Raw genomic sequence first — 14910 nt, forward strand, 5'->3', positions numbered from 1 at the left:
TCTGAATAGGTCTGTGAAGTCCATTTGGTCCAGTGTGTCATTTAAAGTCTTTATTTCCTTGTTGATCTTTTGCTTAGATGATCTGTCCATTTCAGTGAGCAGGGTATTAAAGTCCCCCACTATTATTGTATTGTTGTCAATGTGTTTCTTTACTTTTGTTATTAATTGGCTTATATAATGGCTGCTCCCATGTTAGGGGCATAGATATTTACAATTGTTAGATCTTCTTGTTGGATAGACCCTTTAAGTAGGATATAGTATCCTTCCTCATCTCTTATTACAGTCTTTGGCTTAAAATCTAATATGCCTGATATAAGGATTGCCACCCCAGCTTTCTGTTGGTTTACATTAGCATGGTAAATGGTTTTCCATCCCCTCACTTTCAATCTGGGAGTGTCTTTGGTTTTAAATGAGTCTCTTGCTGACAGTGTATCGATGGGTCTTGTTTTTTAATCCAGTCTGTTAGCCTGTGTGTTTTGGTTGGGGCATTTAGCCCATTTACATTCAGGGTAACTATTGAAAGTTAGGAATTTAGTGCCATTGTATAGCCTGTAAGTTGACTGTTACTGTATATTGTCTCTGTTCCTTTCTGGTCTATGTTGTTTTTAGGGTCTCTCTTTGCTTAGAGGACCCCTTTCAAGATTTCTTTTAGGGCTGGTTTTGTGTTTGCAAATCCTTTAGTTTTTGTTTGTCCTGGAAGCTTTTTATCTCTCCTCTGTTCAATGACAGCCTAGCTGGATATAGTATTCTTGGCTGCATATTTTTCTCATTTAGTGCTCTGAATATATCCTGCCAGTCCTTTCTGGCCTGTCAGGTCTCTGTGGGTAGGTCTGCTGCCAATTTAATGTTTCTACCATTGTAGGTTGTAGATCTCTTATCCCGAGCTGCTTTCAGAATTTTCTCTTTGTCTATGAGACTCGTAAGTTTTACTATTAGTTGTTGGGGTGTTGACCTGTTTTTATTGATTTTGAGGGGGGTTCTCTGTGCCTCCTGGCTTTTGATGCCTGTTTCCTTCCCCAAATTAGGGAAGTTCTCTGCTATAATTTGCTCCAATATCCCTTCTGCCTCTCTCTCTTTCTTCTTCTTCTGGGATGCCAATTATTTTAATGTTGTTTCATCTTATGGTATTGCTTATCTCTCGAATTCTGCCCTCGTGATCCAGTATTTGTTTATCTCTTTTTCTCAGCTTCTTTATTTTCCATCATTTGGTCTTCTATATTACTGATTCTCTCTTCTGCCTCATTTATCCTAGCTGTTAGCACCCCCATTTTTGATTGTACCTCATTAATAGCCTTTTTGATATCTACTTGGTTAGATTTTAGTTCTTTGACTTCTCCAGCAAGGGTTTCTTTAATAAGTTCTATATTTTTTTCAAGCCCAGCTAGTATCTGTAAAGTGATGATTCTGAACTCTAGATCTGACATCGTACTAATGTCCGTATTGAGTAGGTCCCTGGCAGTCGGTACTACCTCTTGTTCTTTTTGTTGAGGTGATTTTTTCCATCTTGTCATTTTGTGCAGAGGAGAATAGATTAATGAGAGAACAAAATGCTAGCAGAGTAACAACGTCCCCAGAAAATATACTCTAAACAAATCAGAAAAGACCTGAAGCATTGGAAAAAGAAACGGAAAGAGAGAAAAAAGAAAAATGAAAAAAAGAAAAAGAAAAAGATAAAGATAAAAACAAACAAAACAAAACAACAACAACAACAACAACAACAAAAACAGAATGTGATCAAATATGATCAGGCTGGTATATAGATCAGTGCCACATACTAGATTTGGGATGTATTTTAAATAAATTTTAAAGAAAGAAAAACTTATATATGTACAAAAATAAGGGTTGATATGATGAAGGGATGGAATATGACTGTAAAGATGGAAATTATAAAAAAATTTATAAAAGGAATTGATAAGAATTTGTTTGAAAAAAGAAAAAAGAGGATTTAAAAAAAGAAAAAAGAAAAAAAAAGGGAGAGAATGTGATCAGGCAGTGGAGTAGAAAAAAACATATACTAGAGATTTAGGGTATATTTTAATGTATTAGAAGAAACTATCTCAAAATTTTTATTTATTTATTTATTTGAGACAGAGGAATGAGAGATAGAGAGCATGAGAGGGAGGGGGGTCAGAGGGAGAAGCAGACTCCTGCTGAGCAGGGAGCCCAATGCGGGACTCGATCCCGGGACTCCAGGATCATGACCTGAGCCGAAGGCAGTCGCCCAACCAACTGAGCCACCCAGTCGCCCGGAACTATCTCAAAATTTTAAAGAGAGAACAACTTATATATATATACATGCCACAAATACGGGTAACTACTATGAAGGGATAGAATATGACTCTAAAAATGAAAAATAAAAATGTTTTTTAAGAATGGGGATTGATAAGATGTTGGTTGAAAAAGGGAAAAAGAGAAATTCAAAAAAAAAAAAAAGAAAAGAAAGACAGTTAAAAAAAATTAACTTTGAAAGACTAAAGAATCGTGGTAAAAAAACCATGAATTCTATGTGCAGTATTCCCCTAGCGCTGGAGTTCTGCCGTTCTCATTGATCGGTAAACTTGGTCTTGGCTGGCTGTTCTCGCTGATCTTCTGGGGGAGGGACCTGTTGCAGTGGTTTCCAAATGTCTTTGCCGGAGGCGGAATTGCCCCACTCTTGCCCCCTCCCGGCTAAGTAATCTGCTCAGGTTTGCTCTCTGGAGCTTTTGTTCCCTGTGAGCTTTCCGTACAGCTTTGGAGGCGGAGAGTGAAAATTTCAGCCTCCCAGTCTCTGCCCCAGAGAACTCGGGGCCCCACTCCTCAGTGAGCCCCCAGAGAAAAGTCGTCAGTCACTCCTGTCTCCCTGGTCTCTGGCCAAACTCCGTGCTCACCCGGCCTGTGACTGCGCTTTTCTCTCTCTGGCACCCGACCCAGGGTGGAGTCTCCAAACCCAACAGATCCCTGCGGTGCACTCCTGCGTGCCTCCTCCCAGGGCAGGAAGGTGAGTCTCCCCGGATCTGCCGCTTGTTGGGTCCCTGCTGGAGGAGCAGGGGCCTGACTGTGCCACGGATCACGGTTTATGGCAACCCCGAGCTGAGAGACTGCGCCTGGGCTCCGCCTCTGCAGCCGGCTTCCCTGCTCCATTACCTGGGAGCTCTGCCACACTCAGGCACTCCTGGTCTTTCTGTGACCCCGAGGGTCCTGAGACCACACTGTCCTGGAGGGTTCCACCCCCCGCTTAGCCACCAGAGTGACATCCCTCAGCGGAGCAGACTTTTCAAAGTTCCGATTTTGTGCTCCGTGGTTCTATCACTTGCCAGAAGCGGCCGACGGAGGCTCCTCCCCAGCCGTCTATCCTCCCCAATACCATCTCGGATTCACTTCTCCACACGTCCTACCTTCCAGAAAGTGGTCGCTTTTCTGATGAGAGAGTTGTTGCTATTCTTTTCTTCGATCTCCTGTTGAGTTTGCAGGTGTTCAGAATGGTTTGATCCCTATCCAGCTGAATTCCTGAGAGGAGACGAAATCCAGGTCTCCTACTCCTCCGCCATCTTGCTCCGCTCCCCCCTTATTTTGTCATTTTAATGACAAAAATACTAGGTGCTTGGAAAAGATCTGACAATAGAGAAATGTGGAAATTTAAGGTCAAAGGTTTTCTGTTACCTACACTCTCAATTTACAGAGTAATTCATGGTAATTTATTCTAGGTATTTTTCTATATACTTATATCCTTAGCTTCCTTTATTTAGTCTTTCAATAGGTAATATATTATCATAGTTAAATATTCAGAAAAAATATGAAAAAAAAATCTCTCCTACATCTGTCCCTATGTGACCAGATCTTCTCCATTCCATATAGGGAATCACATGTTTATATTCATGTGTGTTCATCTAGAGATTTTATGCAGATAGAAGTAAATACTAATATATGTTTAACTTTCTTTTTATTCAGTTTTAAATATCCTATTCTTATCATTCTGTACTTTGCCTTATTTCACTTAAAATACATATTTTGGAAAATTTCCCCATCATTACATATAGCTTGTAATCCAAGCAATATGATTGAATAACTACCACCTGCAGAAAAATTTCTGTGCACAGAGAACATTACAAATGTATATAAGGCATTTGTCTTTTAAAAAGTGGTCTTTTTCATCAACAAGCATTTAATCTAGTAAGAAGTATATGAGTATGAAGAGAGCTACTTCCTAAGAAAGTTCTTATAAGCCCCACAAGGTGACTATACACACTAGGAAGGTGTAGGAGATCTTAAGGGGGAATGATCATTTCCAAATAGAAAGTTTTCATATGAGTTCAATAAGTAATTTATGGTGGTAAAGCAAACAGAAGTCTTCTAAAGATCCTTGGTATACCTGAGAAGATGGCTTTGAGTAGAGACCTAAGTTATGTCAAATCCCATGGAAGAGCATTCCAGGCAGAGTGTGTTGAATGTGGCAAGATGGAATAGAAAGGCCAGTGTGGCTGAAACACAGGGAGCAGGAAGAAGAAAGGAATGAGGTGAGGTGGGAGAGAGAGAAATAAGGGCCAGCTCCTGTGGATTGTGTCCTCCAGGGTAAGGAGTGTGCATTCAATAACACATGAAATGGAAATCCATCAGCATGCCTTAGAGTAAATATGACACATATAATGTGGTTAGCACTGTGTCTGGCTCATGGCTAGTGTCAAAAATTATGACAGTTATTCCTTTATTTATTCTAGATAGTAGGGTTGGCATGGAAGCCTTTCTTCTAGTGGATTCTTTTCATGAGATCTTGATAAATAAGGATAGGTAAGTAAGGGTGGATTACAAATTGTTTTATGATATATGAGACTCAAGCCAAGTTTAAAATCTGGTTAGTTTAGCTGTTGGCAGTACTGGTATATCCCTCTAACTTCAGCTGATGAGCTGTCTCAGTAAAGCATATATCAGACATAAGGAGTGATGGTTCCAGAATCTAGCATCTCACTGGGGTTCCATTGCCCCCTCAGGAAATGTCTAGAGGAGTTGTAGAGTGTAGGACCTTTACTGTAAGATGGGAATTCACTGAAGGCTTTGAATTAAGGAGTGAAATGAATTCACTTACATTTTTAAAAACTCCCTCTGGTTTCTCTGTGGGGGAGAGGTGAAAGAAGGGAGACCAATTAAGAAGCTACTAAAATCATCCAAGAGAATGATGATGATAATACAGACCGGGGTGGTGGTTGTGGAGTGTTGCTAATTGATTTGACTCTGGAAATACGCCAGTGGAAAAGCTGATGGGATTTGTCAATAAATTGGTTTAGCACTGTGAGAGGAAAAGAAGAGTCAAGGATATGGTGTATAAAAATAGATCTTTACCTCTGTCTTCCTCCCCAAGACTCTAATCACCCCCATCTAATCAGGAGAAAAACATCAGACAAATTCTAATAGAGAGGCAGCCTACAAAATACCTAACCATGACTCCTCAAAACTGTCAAAGTCATCAAAAAACAAGGCAAGTCTGAGAAACAGACATAGTCAAGAAGAGCTGGAGAAGGCAGGATGAGTAAAAACATTGTAGTTTCCTGGATGAGATACTGCAACAGAAAAAGCACAGCAGGTAAAAACTGAGGAATACTGAATGAAGAATGGACTTAAGTTAGTATAAGTGTATCAGTATTGGTTCATTAATTGTTACAAATTGACCATACTGATGTAACATGTTAATAAGAAGCTGGGTACAGGGCATATGGGAAAGCTCTGTACTGTCTTCACAGTTTTTTTGTTTTGCTTTGTTTTGTTTTTGTAAATGTAAAACACTCTAAAAAGTAAGCCTATTAAAAAAAAAAAAAAAAGAGCCAAAGATGACTTCAACTTTTATTCCCCAAGCAACTGAATAGAGTGCAGTTGCCATTCCAAAGAGACATGGGGTTCCCTGAATTAATAAATAAGAACTGCTTCTCCCTTCTTCCTCACTTTATCCTTAAGACACACAGACACAGGATTTATTGCCACATGAATGACGCAGGGAACACTTGCTGAGCTCAAGTGAGTGTGAATTTCCTGGGAAGCCTTCCTGGAAGAAGTGGGGTTTCAGGAAGGCTTTGAAGATGGGACAAGATTTGCCAATGTCTTGAGGATAATTTCTACAGTGCAAGGACTTATTTCCTCCTTTTGTAATCCCCACATTTTTATCCCACATATTGCCTTGCCTCTTTAGTTGATAACTTTTGCCATTTAGTAGAGTTATTTTGATGAACTTTCTGTCCTTATTCACATTCATTTGCTTTCATTTTTCTCAAAGCATTTTATTATTAAGTAGCAGATAGCCCTTTGGGGACACATTAATTTTCTTAGGAATCCATTCCCATGCTATGCTGGTGTCCTTTATCTCCTCGTTCCATTTGGCTGCAGTCAGCAGTTTTTCCTGTTTCATGAAATATCTCTGATAAATTGCATTACCCTCATTGCATTATTACAAATAGGAGATGTGACTCCCCCCCATCTGTAATAGCAGTGTTTCCAGAGACACATTAGCTGTATTTAAAACAGCTCTTTCATGGTATTCTGAATAATTCCTTTGGCTCAAAAGGAGTAGAGGTAAACTCTGAGGTCACTCATCCCCATCCATATTTTATATAAGCAACACTGAACTAAATAAACTAAAAACATAGAGGAATGCACACATGTAATATATATTCTTATAATTTCTTACTCATTTTTAGGGATTAGCCAGTTTCTCTCTTAGCATCCATATGGAATAAGTTGAAAGAAAAACAATTTGCAAATAAATATTTTATAATTATGATTATGATTTAATTTTATGAGGCCTGATTCTTCCTCTTTAAATTTCCATATTCTATCAGTTGCCAATGACAATGGGAAAAAATCCATTCTTTCTTTGACAATTTTACATATCAATAACAAATTTCTTCTTTTTCTTTTCCCAACCCATTTCTCCCAATTGGTAAGGTTAGGCAGTTTGTTTGTTTGTTTGTTTTAAAGATTTTTATTTATTTATTTAACAGAGATAGAGAGAGAGCACAAGTAGGAAGAGCGGCAGACAGAGGGAGAGGGAGAAGCAGGCTCTCCGCCCATCAGGGAGCCCGATGCAGGGCTTGATCCCAGGACCCTGGGATGATGACCTGAGCTGGAGGCAGTTGCTTAACTGACTGAGCCACCCAGGTGCCCCAAGGTTAGGCAGTTTGCTAATGCAAGCTATCACTTAAGGAGGGAAATGATTCTTGAGTAAAAGTAATCATTATAAAGTCAAGTTGCTGTTTACCCTTAACTAGATATTTACCCCTTTTCTAAAGGATTTGACTATCATGGTCCACAAAAAAAAAAAAAAAAAAAAAAAAAAAAAAAAAAAAAAAAAAAAAAAGAAAAAAAAAAGAAAGAAAGAAAGAAAGAAGAAAGAAAGAAAGAAAGAAAGAAAGAAGAAAGGAAGAAAGAAAGAAAGAAAGAAAAAGAAGAAAGAAAGAAAGAGAGAAAAGGAGAAAAGAAGTAAACCAAGGCAAGCTCAGAATTGTCAAAGAGATGAGTTTATTCAAGAATAACAGGAATTGCAATTCAGGACACAGAAACTATTACAAGCTACAGGAGAGTCTATTGAGGGTTTGGAGCAGGTCATTTTCATGGGCAGGGAATGAAAGAGGAGAGAGTTTACTGTTTGTTAAAATAAAAAAACAAAAGGATACCAGCCCTGAAAATTCCCCCGAGCAGACAAAACCTGTCCAGTCACACAAATAAAGCTCAATTCAGTCTATTTCGTCAGATCAGCTCGACCTGGGTCATTTCTTCTTTCTATCTCTAGAAACCATAAGCAAAAATATTCTAACATTGATATGAGGCAACCCTCGACCAACTTCCTGTCATTTAAGGGAATTCCGACATTATCAGTTTTCTGCAAATCAGACATTTGTGGAAAATCACTCTCCCAGTACTTAATTTTTTTTTTTTTTCCTGAGGGTACATTTATGAGATCTTCCATTTTATGTCCTTTGGTTCCATTTTAGATGGAAATTCTTTCACATTATTTAAATTTCAACTCAGGTTGTAATGGCCAGAGGCTTCCCTCAGATTACATATCAATTCTCTATTTTACCTTTTGGTGATGTCTAACAATAGAGAACTGGTACCTTCTTATAAGCAAGCTTTCTTTTGTAAATTTCCTCCTTATTGAGGTAAAATTGACATATAAAACTGTAAGATATTTAAGTTGTACATTGTGGCCATTTGATGCATTTATATAATTGTAAAGAAATTCCCTTCATTTTAGTTCTACTCTTTTAGCAAATTTAAATCACATGACACAATATTATCAACTGTAGTCACCAAATTTACAGTAGATTTTCAGGTCTTTTTCATTTTATAGGTGAACATTGTATCTTTTTACCATCCTTTCCAGTTTCCTCTACACAGTAAACCCTGAAGACCACTTTTCTAGTCTCTGTTTCTATGACTTTGACCTTTTAATTTTTAAGATTCCACATATAAGTATTGTTTCCATCTGGCTTACTTCACTTAGCATAATGCTCCAGCTTTTTTACTGCTGCCTCCTGCTTACCTTAGGGCAAATAGATGGGAAAAATATGGACTCCAGTGAAGGGTTTTCTCACAACTTTGTCCAACACTTTGCCATGGATGCGTGCTAATGGAGGGGAATAAAATGGAAATACTACAGCAGCCTGTGCGTGTAGAGAGTTGACCATTCTTATTCACTCAGTCAGAGACCACATTTCCGTCTGGATGTCTTAAATGCCATCGTGGTGGCAAGGCTACAGAGTTTGGTCCATTTGTTTGAAAAAGAAACTGGAAGATGCTTAGGGGCAGAGCAAGATGGGAGAGGTGTAGGAGACCTGGATTTCCTCTGGTCCCAGGAATTCAGCTGGATAGGGATCAAACCATTCTGAACACCTACGAACTCAACAGGAGATCCAAGAAAAGAATAGCAGCAACTCTCTGAACAGAAAAGTGACCACTTTCTGGAGGGTAGGACGTGCATGCAGAGAAGTGAATCCGAGGCGATATTTGGGAGGGTAGACAGCGGCGGGAGGGGGCCTCCATCAGCTGCTTCTGGCAAGTGATAGAGCAGCAGAGCACAAAATTGGAACTTTTAGAAGTCGGCTCTGCCAAGGGACATTGCTCCAGTGGCTAAGCAGGGGGTGGAACCCTCGCTAGGACACTGTGGTCTCAGGACCCATGGGGTCACAGAAAGACCACGGATGCCTGAGTGCAGCAAAGCTCCCAGGTATCCGAGCAGGGAAGCTGGCTGCAGAGACAGAGCCGAGGAATGCGCTCTCAGCTCGGGGTTGCCATAAACCGTGATCCACGGCACAGTTGGGCCACTGCACCTCCAGCGGGGACCCAACAAACAGCAGATCCGGGGAGACTCGCCTTCCTCCCCTGGGAGGAGCGACACAGGAACACACTGCTGGGATCTGCTGGGTTTGGAGAGTCCACACGGGGTCGAGTGCTGGAGATAGAAACACGCGGTCACAGGCCGGGTGAGCATGGAGTGCAGCCAGAGACCAGGGAGATGGGAGTGAGTGACTGCTTTTCTCTGGGGGCACACTGAGGAGTAGGGCCCCGAGTTCTCGGCGCCTCCAGGGCAGAGATTGGGAGGCCGCCATTTTCCTTCTTGCCCTCCAGAGCTGTACAGAAAGCTTGCAGGGAACAAAAGCTCCTGAGAGCAAACCCAAGCAGATTACTTAGCCCAGACTGGGGAAGGGCGGGGCAATTCCGCCTCCGGCAAAGACATTTGGGAATCACAGCAACAGGCCCCTCACCCAGAAGATCAGCAAGAACTGCCAGCCAAGACCAAGTTTACTGATCAATGGGAAGAGCAGAACTCCAGTGCAAGGGGAATACTGCACATAGAATTCATGGCTTTTTTATGATGATTCTTTAGTCTTTCAAAGTTATTTTTTTAACTGTCTTTTCTTTTTTTTTTGAATTTTTCTTTTTCCCTTTTTCAACCAACATCTTATCAATCCCTTTTTTAAAAAAAAATGTTTTTTATTTTTCATTTTTAGTGTCATAGTCTATCCCTTCATAGTAGTTTCCCTTATTTTTGGTATAAATATATAAGTTGTTCTCTTTAAAATTTTGAGATACAGTTTATTCTAACAGATCAAAATATACCCTAAATCTCTAGTGTATGGCTTTGTTCTAGTCTCCTGCCTAATCACATTGTCTCCCCCCCTTTTTTTTAATCCTCTTCTTTCTTTTTCAACCAACTTCTTATCAATTCCTTTTATAAAATCTTTTATAATTTTATAAAATCTTTTATAATTTTCATCTTTACAGTCATATTCCATCCCTTCATTGTATTAACCCTTATTTTTGTACATATATAAGTTTTTCTTTCTTTATAATTTTGGGAGGCACTTTCTTCTAACAAACCAAAATACAAACAAAATTTAGTGTGTGGGAACAAAAGCTCCCGAGAGCAAACCCGAGCAGATTACTTAGATCTATGCACCAGCCTGATCATATTTGATCATATTCTTTTTTGTTTGTTTGGTTTGATTTGGTTTGGTTTGTTTTTATCTTTCTCTTTTTCTTTTTTTTTTTTTTTTTCTTTTCTTTTTTCTTTCTTCCCCTTACCTTTCCCCCTGTTTCAGGTCTTTTCTGATTTATTTAGTGTATATTTTCTAGAGACTTTTTACCCTGTCAGCATTTTGTTTTCTCATTCATCTATTCTCCTCTGGACAAAATGACAAGACAGAAATAATCATGTCAAAAAAAAGAACATAAGGCAGTACTGACTACAGGGACCTAATCAATCAGTACAGACATGATGTCGGAACTAGAGTTCAGAATGATGATTTTAAAGATACTAGCTGGGCTTGAAAAAAGCATGGAAGTTATTAGAGAAACACTTTCTGGAGAAATAAAAGAACTAACTCTAACCAAGTTGAAATCAAAAAGGCTATTAATGAGGTGCAATCAAAAATGGGGGCTCTAACTGCTAGGATAAATGAGACAGAAGAGGGAATTAGTGATATAGAAGACCAAATGATGCAAAATAAAGAAGCTGAGAAAAAGAGAGATAAACAACTACTGGATCACGAGGGCAGAATTTAAGAGATAAGTGATACCATAAGATGAAACAACATTAGAATAATTGGTATTCCAGAAGAAGAAGAAGGAGAGAGAGGGGCAGAAGGTATATTGGAGCAAATTATAGCAGAGAACTTCTCTAATTTGGGGAAGGAAACAGGCATCAAAATCCAGGTGGCACAGAGAACACTTCTCATTATCAATAAAAATAGGTCAACACCCCCACATCTACTAGTAAAACTTACGAGTCTCAGAGACAAAGAGAAAATCCTGAAAGCAGCTCGGGAGAAGAGATCTGGAAACTACAATAGTAGAACATTAGATTGGCAATAGACCTACCCACAGAGACCTGGCAGGCCAGAAAGGACTGGCAGGATATATTCAGAGCACTCAATGAGAAAAATATGCAGCCAAGAATACTATATCCAGCTAGGCTGTCATTGAAAATGGAAGGAGAGATAAAAAGCTTCCAGGACAAACAAAAACTAAAGGAATTTGCAAACATGAAACCAGCCCTACAAGAAATATTGAAAGGTGTCTTCTAAGCAAAGAGAGAGCCTAAAAGCAACATAGACCAGAAAGGAACACAGACAATATACAGTAACAGTCACCTTACAGGTAATACAATGGCACTAAATTCCTATCTTTCAATAGTTACCCTGAATGTAAATGGGCTAAATGCCCCAATCAAAAGACATAGGCTAACAGATTGGATAAAAAACAAGACCCATCAATATGCTGTCTACAAGAGACTCATTTTTGACCCAAAGACACTCCCAGATTGAAAGTGAGGGGGTGGAAAACCATTTACCATGCTACCGGATACCAAAAGAAAGCTGGGGTGGCAAACCTTATACCAGACCAATTAGATTTTAAACCAAAGACTGTAATAAGAGATGAGGAAGGACACTATATCCTACGTAAAAGGGTCTATCCAACAAGAAGATCTAACAATTGTAAATATCTATGCCCCTAACATGGGAGCAGCCAATTATATAAGGCAATTAATAACAAAAGCAAAGAAACACATCGACAACAATACAACAATAGCAGGGGACTTTAGTACCCCACTCACTGAAATGGACAGATCATCTAAGCAAAAGATCAACAAGGAAATTAAGACTTTAAATGACACACTGGACCAAATGGACTTCACAGACATATTCAGAACATTCCATCCCAAAGCAACGGAATACACATTCTTCTCTAGTGCCCATGGAACATTCTCCAGAATAGATCACATCCTAGGCCACAAATCAGGTCTCAAGCGGCACCAAAAGATTGTGATCATCCCCTCCATATTTTCAGACCACAATTTTGAAAGTAGAACTCAATCACATGAGGAAAGTCGGAAAGAACTCAAATACATGGAGGCTAAAGAGCATGTTACTAAAAAATGAATGAGTCAACCAGGAAATTAAAGAAGAATTTAAAAATTCATGGAAACAAATGAAAATGAAAACACAACTGTTCACCATCTTTTGATACAGTAAAGGCAGTCCTAAGAGGAAAGTATATAGCAATACAAGCCTTTCTCAAGAAACAAGAAAGGTCGCAAATACACAATCTAACCCTACACCTAAACGAGCTGGAGAAAGAACAGCAAATAAAGCCTAAACTCAACAGGAGAAGAGAAATAATAAAGATCAGAGCAGAAATCAATGAAATAGAAACTAAAAGACCAGTAGAACAGATCAACGAAACTAGGAGCTGGTGCTTTGAAAGAATTCACAAGATTGATAAACCCCTGGCCAGACTTATCAAAAAGAAAAGAGAAATGACCCAAATCAATAAAATATTGAATGAAAGAGAAGAGATCACACCCAACACCAAAGAAATACAAACAATTATAAGAACATATTATGAGCAACTATATGCCAGCAAATTTGACAATCTGGAAGAAATGGGTGCATTCCTAGAGATGTATCAATTACCAAATCTGAACCAGGAAGAAATAGAAAATCTGAACAAACCTATAAACACTAAGGAAATTGAAGCAGTCATAAAAAATCTCCCCACAAACAAAAGCCTAGGGCCAGATGGCTTCCCAGGGGAATTCTACCAAACATTTCAAGAAGAATTAATACCTATCCTCCTGAAACTGTTCCAAAAATAGAAATGAAAGGAAAACTTCCAAACTCCTTTTATGAGGCCAGCATTAACTTGATCCCCAAACCAGACCAAGACACCATCAAAAAGGAGAATTACAGAACAATATCCTTGATGATCATGGATGCAAAAATTCTCACCAAAATACTACCCAATAGGATCCAATAGTACATCAAAAGGATTCTTCACCATGACCAAGTGGGACTTATCCCTGGGCTGCATGTTTGGTTCAACATCGCAAGTCCATCAGTGTGATGCAGTACATTAATAAGAGAAAGAACTAGAAACATATGATCTTCTCAATAGATGCAGAAAAAGCATTTGCCAAAGTATAGCATCCTTTCTTTATCAAAATTCTTCAGAATATAGGGATAGAGGGTATATACCTCAATATCATAAAAGCCATCTATGAAAAACCCACAGCGATTATCATTCTCAATGGGGGAAAAACTGAGAGATTTCCCCCTAAGGTCAGGAACATGCAGGGATATCCACTATCACCACTGCTATTCAACATAGTATTGGAAGTCCTAGCCACAGCAATCAGACAACAAAAATAAATAAAAAGCATCCGAATTGGCAAAGAAGAAGTCAAACTCTCACTCTTTGCAGATGACATGATACTTTATATAGAAAACCCAAAAGACTCCACCCCAAAACTGCTAAAACTCATACAGGAATTCAGCAAAGAGGCAGGATATAAAATCAATGCACAGAAGTCAGTGGCATTCCTATGGACCAACAACAAGACAGAAGAAAGAGAAATTAAGGAGTCGATCCCATTTACAATTGCACCCAAAACCATAAGATACCTAGGAATAAATCTAACCAAAAGGCAAAGAATCTGTACTCAAAAAACTATAAAATACTCATGAAAGAAATTGAGGAAGGCACAAAGAAATGGAAAAACGTTCCATGCTCCATGGATTGGAAGCACAAATATTGTGAATATGTGAATGCTACCTAGAGCAATCTACACATTTAATGCAATCCCTATCAAAATACCATCCACTTTTTTCAAAGAAATGGAACAAATCATCCTAAAATTTGTATGGAACCAGAAAAGACCCTGAATAGCTAGAGGAATGTTGAAAAGCAAAAGCAAAGCTGGCGGCATCACAATTCCAGACTTCAAGCTGTATTACAAAGCTGTCATCATCAAGACAATATGGTACTGGCACAAAACAGACACATAGATCAATGGAACAGAATAGAGAGCCTAGAAATGGACACTCAACTCCATGGTCAGCTAATCTTGACAAAGCAGGAAAGAATTCTAATGGCAAAAAGACAGTCTCTTCAACAAATTGTTTTGGGAAAATTGGACAACCACATGCAGAAGAATGAAACTGGACCATTTCCTTACACCACACACAAAAATAGACTCCGAATGTTTGAAAGACCTCAATGTGAGACAGGAGTCCGTCAACATCCTAAAGGAGAACACAGGCAGCAATCTCTTCGACCTCAGCTGCAGCAACTTCTTCCTAGAAACATCACCAAAGGCAAGGGAAGCAAGGGCAAAAATGAACTATTGGGAGCTCATCAAGATAAAAAGCTTTTGCACAGCAAAAGAAACAGTCAACAAAACCAAAAGACAACCGACAGAATGTGAGAAGATATTTGCAAATGACATATCAGATAAAGGGCTAGTATCCATAATCTATAAAGAACTTACCTAACTCTACACGCAAAGACCAAACGATCCAATCAAGAAATAGCAGAAGGCATGAACAGACATTTTTCCAAAGAAGACATCCAAATGGCCAACAGACACATGAAAAAGTGCTCAGCATAGCT

The sequence above is a fragment of the Mirounga leonina genome, unplaced genomic scaffold (genome assembly GCF_011800145.1).
Source record: "Mirounga leonina isolate KUSES-001 unplaced genomic scaffold, KU_Mleo_1.0 Mir_151, whole genome shotgun sequence".
NCBI classification, from domain to species: Eukaryota; Metazoa; Chordata; class Mammalia; order Carnivora; family Phocidae; genus Mirounga; species Mirounga leonina.